This window comes from Miscanthus floridulus, chromosome 4 (assembly GCF_019320115.1).
Source record: "Miscanthus floridulus cultivar M001 chromosome 4, ASM1932011v1, whole genome shotgun sequence".
In the NCBI taxonomy this organism is placed as follows: domain Eukaryota; kingdom Viridiplantae; phylum Streptophyta; class Magnoliopsida; order Poales; family Poaceae; genus Miscanthus; species Miscanthus floridulus.
Genome location: NC_089583.1, coordinates 66,828,144 through 66,838,869, shown reverse-complemented (window position 1 = coordinate 66,838,869; position 10,726 = coordinate 66,828,144). Strand labels below are relative to the sequence as shown.

At 41.7% G+C, this 10,726-nt stretch overlaps 1 pseudogene; it reads left to right on the top strand.

Annotated features, from left to right (window-relative positions):
• Window positions 1-2,225: 2,225 nt before the first annotated feature.
• LOC136549754 (nudix hydrolase 20, chloroplastic-like) lies at window positions 2,226-10,038 on the top strand (annotated as a pseudogene).
• The last annotated feature ends 688 nt before the right edge of the window (window positions 10,039-10,726 follow it).

Here is a 10,726-nt window from a genome sequence, read left to right as displayed (position 1 = left end):
TGCTTTGTTTGAGCTGATGACATTGATTTGAGACTAAACAAATTATGCTGTGTTTTTGTCTGGTCTATTTCGTTCTTATCTTTTATGAAATTAGATGGATTTCGGTAGCAAGATGGTCTCAAGAGCTTAGGACAAGTACATTGTTCTTGTCCTATAGATGGTCTCATGTAGTGTTATATAGTGTTGGAACCAATAATTTTAACGGAAGGGCTATCCAGACACAGCTCCGACGCTTGCAACTGCTTCGCATCGAACGCCCTTGTGCTCGCATCAGATCTCATGCCAACGAATCACGTCCGGTTGCCCGTGACCGATCCCGCGCCAATGACCACGATCGACCATCCGCAATTCTATCTCCATCCTGGTTGCGCCCCCGGCGTCAAGCCCGCCGTGCTCCTCCCATCGCCATGGTGCCATCCCCGCTATGCCCCTGTCCTCCACCGCACTCTGTCTCAGCAGCACCCCTTCCCTTGGTCGAACGTCTCATCTCCTCTACAACATCCGTCCAACCGCTGCAACATATGCAACATCAGATCTTTTTGCAACATCAAGATGAAACACATGAAACATACAGATAAAACACATGAAACATATAGATGAAACGCATGAAACATACGTCTGAAACATTAAATATACATATGAAACACTTAAAACATATATTTGCTACATACTTACATAACCATTGCAACGCGTGAAACATACGTCTGAAAACAACTGAAACACTTAAAACATATATTTGCAAATACGTATATAGTCATTGCAACATACGCAACATACATATGAAACACTTGAAAACAACTTCAGAAACACACCTGAAACAAAACATGGCGCCGCCGGCAGCCATGGCCTACCTGGTGGGGGAATTGCCATGCTAGCAAGCTCAGGTCCCCATGGTGCGGGAAAGGGCATGACACGGTGGGGGAAGGGCACGACGCGCCGGGAGACGGTCATGCGATGGGGAAAGGGGCCCGGTGGATGAGCAGCCATGTGGCCACATGCGCAGCCTGGCTCGGTGACGAGCGCGAGGCCTAGGCGGGGGCACGGGGCAGCGGGCGCGCAGGGTGCCTCTCAGGCAGCTCGGCCTCAGGGCTCATGGGATGAGCAGATAAGGAGTGGGGAGGGTCACGAGATGAGCGGATAAGGAGTGAGGAATTTTTTTAGAAGATAGAGCCACGTGTGAGGGGCCGCGTTCGGCGCTTTTCAAGGGACGGACGCCCACGCCGTATCATTATCATAATTTTAATTAAGGGGATCCGCAAACATGATAACACCTCTAAGTAATATAAATGTATGTCTTAATATTTTTTCAATGTTTTTATATATGTAGTTAATATTCATAAAGAAAATCATAATATTATGAAAAAAATAAGTGAATTGTTGTCTTACTGTTTCTGTGAATTGAAGTATTTAGGGGGTGTTTGGTTCCTACAGGAAAATTTTAGTCCCTGTCCCATCGAATGTTTGGACACATACATGAAGTATTAAATATAGACGAAAAAAAACTAATTGCACAAATTGTGGCTAATTTGCGAGACGAATTTTTTAAGCCTAATTAGTCCATGATTTGACAATATGGTGCTACAGTGATATATGTGCTAATGGCGGATTAATTATGCTTAATAAATTCGTCTCGTAAATTAGTCTCCATCTATGTAATTAGTTTTATAATTAACTCATATTTAGTTCTCCTAAATAGCTTTAGAACGTCCGATGTGATATGGACTAAAATTTAGTTCATGGAACCAAACAACCCCTTATACGTGTATTAGAAAAAAATTCAGTGTGCGCGCGCGATTATGAGACTATTGAACAACTAATGCATAGGTTACCTTTTAAAATTGTCTTGTAGTTATCCAGTTATTCTTAATTGTCTCCACATATACTTTCACCTTATTATCAAGGTGATTGTATGGAGATGGACTCGCACTGCTATTTTAGTTTATCCAGAAGTCACTTATTTTTTCACTTTCCAAAATTATTAAAATAAAAAGTAAAAAAAAAGATGTGAGGTTTCGTTGAGAAGAAAGAGGGGCTAGTAGTATAATGGCCCTGTTTATTTGGAGGAATTTTGAAGGAAACTGAATAAATCTGAAAAAAATTTGTGAAAGAAATATACTGTTTCGGATAAAAAAAAAAGTAAATCTAGCGAGGTTTAAGGCCACCCGAACTGGGCCCATCTCATAGGCCGATAAATTTATTGTTTTCTAATTTCTCGAAGAAGAAGAAAGGGACACATTTCTCTTCTGGAACAGAACAGGCGTGCGAACTTCGACCGGCGATGTCCGCCATGGCTACCATCACTGCCGCCGCTCGCTGGAGCTCCCCCACCCGCCTCAAGCTCCTCACCAGCCGCCGCCTTTGCTTCTCCGCCTTCTCCTCCGCCGCGTCGCCCACTTCTGCAGCGGGGTTCGGCTAGGCCGACGCCCTCCGCGTCGCCGGGGACAGCGGGCGCGGCGACGAGTCCGACCTCTCCGGGTACTTCCGGAAGGTCAAGACCTGCAACCGCGGAATGGTGAGTTTCTCGTCCGTTCTCACATGCGCTCTAGTGTATTGGTAATTCGGTATATGTATATGGGCGAACGCTTTCACCTGTGCATGTGCGTATTTGTGTGGGGGCTTTTGCAGGACAAAAAGGGGCAGTTCGTGGAGTTCGCCGTGGAGGATCAGGTCGTGGGGTACATCCACAAGGGGTGAGTGTGATTTCTTCTCTCAAACGGTCAAACCTTATGTCCATATCATCTCGTAAAAAGCATGTACGTGGTGGTGTAGACGAGGGACTTATATGATTTTACTACTAATTTTGAGTGATTTAGTGTATGATCTTACATACGCAGTATAATATGAGTTTACAGGATAGTACTGGCCAAAATCCTATGCCATTATGTGCAAGTCTTATACCATATATGGTCTTTTCAGAAAACATCTATTTCATTGGTAGTTGAGATTGGCAGATGGATCTTCATGCTCTCTGAATGTTTTTTTAATAAGACTGCAGACTATATTTGGAATCTTCTGCCAATCTAAGTTTTGTTTACCGAATGACTGTGCTTTGTTTCTAATCAAAATTTGCATATTTCTTGGCTATAATGTTCTCAAAGAGTTAAAGTGCAGTAGCAGTATGAACATACAAAACCAGTGAAAATTTTAGCACTTTTAAATAATGTTTCCGAATACCTCATATATAAATGAATATCCAGGACCTCATGAATCCTCAGCCCTTTTACGTTAGCTTATAAAGGAAACATTGGCTATGTGTCACCAAGAAGTCACCGCTTTAGTGATATATCATATCATTACCACCAAAAGAAACTGGTGAGTTGTAATACCAACAGAAATTGCTCTGTTTTTACCACTTCGTCTATTACCGTTTCTCTTCTGCTTTGCCAGAATCACGCAGTTTGATTTAAAACATGCCCTGTATGGTTTAGCCAACCACATCTTCGGCCAAGTCAGGCCAAAGCAGTAGTTTCAGTCTAAGCACTGACCGCTCGCTGCTTGGTGACACGAGATTGTTGTTTGACAGGGAGAAATTACTGACAATCTTGACTGCCATATGCCCTCTGTGATTGAGTCCATTTCATGACACAATAATAAGCTAAACGCATCACTTCACTCAACAATGCATTATATATTTTTTTTAACCGAGTCAGACCCCATTTCCATTACTTGAATAACAGAAATACAGCAGTTTTAGAGTAGTTCAGACAGCAATTAAGATGACCAAGAGGTTACCCAGAACGGGTCTACCTTACTTAACTCTACGCAAGATCAACCAGAAACAGAGAAAACAGTTCAAAAGGTGTTACTCCCTACAGCTTGAACTAGCCACCATCACTAAAAAGCAACTGAACAACGATGCATTATATGAGGAAACAAACAACAAAAGGCAACCTGTTTCATCTATTACCTGTGCAGAACAAAGTATCACCCCATGTATCCATCTGTCACTACTGTTCCTTGACTATAGCAGAATCGACCAAGCTTTGGTCAACATGCTGACGAGTGATGATTATATGTCCAATGCAAGTTGCACAAGTCAAGAATGGAGCTGGTAGCTTCTGGTTGTTACCATATCTGTATTAAAAACGTACCAGTTTCTATTTATGGTAACTGAAGTGTTGATCTTTCAGTCGCATGTTAGTGTCTTTTTCTAAAAGTAAAGTAACTCCAAGCATAATGGTCATGGTCATGATAGGATGAACATAGCTTTTACTTATTGTTGATCACTTTTCAGATTGACAAACAGGCATCTATTACTGTACTGAACTGCTGGTCAAGGATACATAACTCATGATTCAATGTGAATTTGCAGGTCAAGTTTCATTTTGAGGTGTCTAACATACTGATACCAATTTCAGATTTATTGAACACCTCAGAAACTTTCATGATGTTTTTACCATTGTCGTGGACAACAATGGCAGCAACACTGTGGAACATGCTATTGGAAGTGTCGTTAAAAGCCTTGGAGAAATGATTCCAGGTATTCGAAACGAGGTACTCTGAATGGTTATATGAATTATTCAACTATTCTATGAAATGATTTGGGAAAACGGTGTTTTTGCCCCTGTCCGGAAGCTCAATTGTGATTTTACCCTTATTTTTTCAACTTTGTGATTTTACCCCTGTTATTTTGAAACGAAGGAGCCGTTTGCCCCTGATTTGGATGTCCGTTAATTAGGGGGCTGATTAAACGATTTAAAAAAAATAAAACACATAAAATCAAATGCGAAATGACTTAAATGCCCTTCCTCTTCGTTCTTATCTGCTCGTTCTCTTCGCTGCTATCTGCTCGCGACAGCGAGTCCGGGTGGCAACGGCGGCGTCCCTGGCTTCTATTCCCCGACGCAGACAGGTGAGGCCTCCCCGGCGCGGGATCTGGCGAAGCCCCTCCCCGGCGTGGATCTGGCGAAGCCCCTCCCGACGCAGGCAGGCGAGCCCCTCCCGGCGCGGATCCGGTGCAGACAGAGAACGCCGCGAGGACGAGGCCGAGGAAGGGGAGTGGCTGCAGCATCCGCACGACGCAAGCGGCGGAGAGACGTCGGCTCTGACACGAGCCGTCGCCGCGGCGTGCGCGAACATGGACCCCTCCGCGCTGGTGGACGCGCTGTGCCTCAGCGGCAGGAGCTCCTTCCGCGCGTTCCTCCCGGCGCTGCTTCCTCCTCCGACTCCGACTCCGACCCCTCTCGGGTCTCGGCCCTCGCTCTCGTCGTTGCGTGCCGCGGCTTTAGCCGCCAATTGCCCCACAGTGCGGGTGGGATCCTCCGGCCTCAGATCTGCCTGATGCACGGCTGGTGCGCTTGAGGCTTTGCTGACATTGGGGGTGGTTTCCCGTTTCCTCAGCGCTAGGGGGCTTACTCGCTGCTGCGGCGGGGCGACCAGGTCCGGTGCGATGCGTTCCTCATTCCTCATCTTTCAATTCTAACTTGGTGTATATGACAGGTGTACTGAACTGTATTTTTCGTGTGCAGGGGAGCGTGGGTTCGCAGAGCGCGGTGGCGTCCAAATCCGGCCGACAAGACCGTAAGAACTTAATGTAAGTCCATATCCGTATCTGTGTGTTCGAAAATGATGCTTCAGGATGCATACAGAACAAACAATTCAATTGGTTCTTGTTTTCTGAGGAACCAGCAAATTGACTCCACCTTGGGTTATGTTTGATTTTGATATCTAGAGCTCAGACTTGATTAGGACTAATGTGGTTTTGCAACTTTTGCCATACTGGTATCCGAGGTGAGTTGGAAGTAGGGAGTATGAAAGCTGCATTGTCTGCAGCAAAATCTGGCATTCAACCTATAGCAGATAGCCAGATGCTTGTAGTAATGTAAGCGGCATCTAGCACTTTAGCAGATCAAAATCGCAGTATGGTTAAAATATGGCCTGTGTCCGGTTGTGTTGAAGTTGAAATGATCTCAGGTGTCAAATGGACGTCAATCAATTGTTGTCAAAAAGTATAAATATATGTAGATAGATGTATTCAAATATTCCTATCATGTGACCTAGAGGTTTCAATGTAAAAGTACAATGAGATAGAAATTCACCCATTCATCTCAATTCTCAAACCGCCAAATGGTGAGGATTGCAATTTCTGTAGGGTTTGGAGTCTGTTGGCATGATGATATTCCTGAACATTGTGTAGGTAGCTAGCCATAGCAAGAACTAGAAACTGGCATCATCGTGGAGAATCGTGAAAGGAGATGAGACATATATGGGATGTTGTTTCTTTCTAGAGATTCGATTACATGGCCAGTAAGGAAAGTCATTCCTATTATACCTGGGGATTACAGGTAATTTGATTCGTGGATCCTAATGTCATTCTAGCCTGTATTGTTAAATCACATAGGAAAGATCATAATTCATAACTGATTATATATACAGTGATCTGGAACTGAAGCCTGTTGGTACCTTGGAAGTCAAGCTTGTGCAGGCAAGAGATTTGACAAACAAAGATCTGATAGGAAAATCGGATCCTTTTGCCATTGTATATGTACGCCTATTACCAGACAAAATGAAGAGAAGTAAAACAATTGTAAGTTTAGTTGCTTGTTTGTGAGCTCTGTCTTTTGGGGTTATTTCTAATCGCTTTATTCAACTACTTTACAGAACAATGATCTGAACTCTATCTGGAATGAACACTTTGAGTTTACTGTTGAAGATGCTGATACTCAGAGTGTAACCGTGAAGATTTATGATGATGGCATTCAAGAATCTGAATTGATTGGCTGTGCTCAAGTCAGGCTGAAGGATCTACAACCAGGCAAATTGAAGGATGTCTAGCTAAAACTTGTAAAAGATCTAGAGATTCAAAGGGACAGGAAAGATCGGGGTCAGGTGAGCCTGATTTTCATGAAAGCAGCACTGCTCACTTTTCCTTTCCCTGACCCTAGAAAATAGTCTTATTTCTTTTTCTTTTTGAGGAACAAGCTTTACCATGCCTTGTTATCATCCATCGGGGGTGCTGTCATAGAGGTACATAATATTTTCCTCGTGGCATACATGATTAAAACAGGTGCACCTTGAGCTGCTCTACTGTCCATTTGACATGAAGGAAGAGGCACCAAATCCTTTCGGCTAAACAGGGGCAAAATCACAATTAGGCATAAAAACAAGGGGCAAAATCGCATGGGCATTCATGTCTTTTGTACAAAGTTTAACACCGTTAGGGGTGGATGACGGAGCAGGGGCAAACTGGTGCTTCGTGAATGGCACAGTAGGGGTAAATTCACAAAGTCAAAAAAATAGGGGCAAAATCACAATTTCGATACAAAACAAGGGTACAAACGCAAGAGCCCCAAATGATTTTGGTGCATTTCTCTATCTGTCATTGTCAATCTTTTAGTGACATCATGAGAGTTTATATAGAGAGGCAAGCTAAGGTTTATATACTTTGGTTATAAAATCATGAGATAAAAACAACCTGTTCCTGGTCATGTATAGAACCACCCACCCCCTTTCGGTTAGGGTGTGTGTGTGGAGTTGTTTTCGGCAATCTGGGTTTCTTTCTTAATCAGCTCATCATGTGTTTTTTCTGTCTTAATGAAATGACATGCAGATCTCCTGCATCATTTGAGGGAAAAAAAAACAATCTGCTCTGTCTGGCATCTGGAAATTGTTAATTTTAAATTCATCCTTGTCAGCTTTGCTTCGGTAATAAATGCATTAGCATGGCAACATACATTGATACTGAAAATATATAATAGTCATCTAAACCTAATGGTTCTGAGCACTTTGTTACGTACTAAATCAGCCTTGTAGTGACAAATATTTTTGAACTTATTCATGTTTCTTCTACTGGGGGATAAAAAAACTGCACACAAATGATAATTAGTTGTTGGAATGATCTAAAGTTGTGTATGCCCATTCCTTTGTTATCATCACCAGAAGCTGGCATTTTTGGTAAAGAACAACCCCCTTTGTTAAATTTATTAAAAACGTTGTCCCTCTTTTTCTTATCATGTCACTGGAGCTTTGTGTCTGTTCTTGTTTCATATACATGTTTAGTTTCGTGTTCTGATGATAGTTTGCATTCTAACAGCTCTACCCAGTAACGTCATCTTATGGCATGCCTGTGTACTTCTTTCTGGAACGCGCTGCTGCTCCCTACTTTGGTATAAAAGTATGTTATAGTGCTTCCCCTTCTTATATATGTGTATCAAGCATTGTACACATCTAATGGTACCATCCCATTACTAATCTTGCTCTCAGTGCCCCAAATTTACTCACATTATTGTTTCTTTATCTCTATATCCATCAGCTGTGCACGTATCTGTAAGTAACTGTTAGACCCTTGTCATTTATCAATGAAAATACATTTATGACAGGCCTATGGAGTTCATATGAATGGGTATGTTGAGAAATTTCTTTGGATTGGTAAGCGAAGTGATGTGAAGCAAACATATCCGGGAATGCTTGATCATCTGGTTGCTGGTGGCCTGGTGTGCATTTTCATTCTTCTCTTTAGCATTTCCATTTACTTTATCAACAAAAAAATTTATTTGCTAAAGATCGATGACAAGAAATTCTAAATTGCTCCAATACTGTTCAATCTGTTCCATATGCCCTTTGATGCTACATTCATGCTAAAATGGTTAAATTGGATTATTTTTGAGAATGTTCAACCACAAATTGATAAAATGGACTTCTTCCATTAAGAAAGTAAATGTGTATGGACGCACATACACCTGACGTGTGGTAAAACATATATGTAGTTGAGCAACCATTTTAGCAATGTTTCATCTCTGTTGGACATTCTGAATATGATAGTTATCTATTATATTCAATGTTGACTGTTCTAGCTGGTAATCATTACCTGTTACATTAGGCATAAAAGAAATTTGGACTTAAGTAGTTTCTAGGTCTATCAAAAGAGATGTATTGATTTTAGACAGAGAGAACCACTGGTCTTAATGGTTTTTCTTGTTCCTACATGGTATTAGAATTTTCGCTGTGTTAATTGTCTTGGATGTTGAAGGACACCAAGGCAGATTTTAGAAGGCAGCCTGTATGTATTTTGTTGAATTTAGGCCCCATGGCGGCTAGCAAGACCGGACATGGACTATGTTAATTTTTGCTGCTTGGCTTTAACATACCTGAATGAAATAGGCTGTAATCTAAACTAAAACTTAAATGTGATTTTTATTTCATTCTAGTGTAGAACTAACTTATGTTGACTCAATTTGGATCATTTTAGCCATACGGAATATCCTGCAAAGAGAATATCATCAAGGAATGTGAGGAGGAAGCTGGAATCGCAAGATCCATATCAACAAAGTAAAATGCCAAACTTTTTTCCTTAGAACTTCCTGTTCAATTATTGTGATTTTTTTATGTTTCTGAGTGAAATGTGTAACAAATATTTATCATAAATAAATTAGTGCTACTTCTGTTGGAGCGGTTTCTTATATGGATATTGAAGGCTTTAGATACAAAAGGGATGTTCTCTTCTGCTATGACCTCAAACTTCCTGCTGATTTTGTTCCTAATAATGAAGGTACTTACTAAAACATTTGATGTCGTACTAATTTTGTATATTCACATTGATACAAATCTCAATCCACTGCAAACTTATTCTCCTTTTTTTTAAGATGGTGAGGTTGATAGCTTTAGACTAATCCCTGTTCCACATGCTGCAAACATTATACGGAGGACATAATTTTTCAAGCCAAATTGCAACCTTGTGATCATCGATTTCCTCTTCCGTCATGGGTACTATATGCATATAACATTCTTGTATTCATACTGGGGGGAATAATTTCTTAGATGTTCCCCTTGCGTTCAGGTACATAAATCCAGATTCTGGTGGTTACCTAGATCTGCTGCAAAGCTTGAGTGGTGATTGTTCCTACCTTCCTTTTGCTGTTTAAATTTGTAATGATAGTTCAGTTGTATGAACCAAAAAGTCATCATAGATGTATACCATGTGCATATTCGTAATTTTGGGTTTTAGCTGATGGTTCGATGGATCAATTAATCGATAGATTCATGGTGTCCAATTTCATATAAACTAGTGGCGCACTGGCTCTCATCTACATTTTCTCTGAGGTCGCTCTGCAATTTAACGATAATGCAGCATGCAACATGGTATGCTTTCCGTGTTTTGGCAAATCATCCCTGTCTACTAGATCAATTAATAATGTATATTGTTTAAGTGGGCTTCAATTCCAAACATTCGGCAACCAGAATAAAAACGTGTTCAGGTGGAAAAAAAGTTTGAACTCCTGGAACAAATCATGCAAACTAGGGGAAATCGATGGTTGCAAGAGGGTAGTCGTGAACGCACAGTGATTGATTCGTTGATTATGCACAAGCACAAATACGGATATGGTGGTCGGTGGAGACTAGGGACTACAGAGGCCGTGCTTGATATGAGAACAGCCGCGCCAGGAGAGGTACGCGCCCATGCATGCAGCTGGTGCCGGCGCGCTACGCGCTCCCACACAGGTAACACGCGAAGCAAACACCGTGATGGCCTCGACCCAAAAGAGAGAGTGGATGTTCCTTAGGAACATAGCAGGACACCATAAACGAACAAAAACAATCATCGAAACGATCAAATTCTCGCACTTGAGTCCATATAAACCCGGTAGTCAACTGAAATCACGAAGGATTTCAAACCAACTTGCATACAACCAAGATCACAGTAATTCAACATAACATATCGTACGTTACAACATTTGACAGACGGTTTGCAAATAGGTTATAACACCTCAGAGTCATCGTTATTACAAAA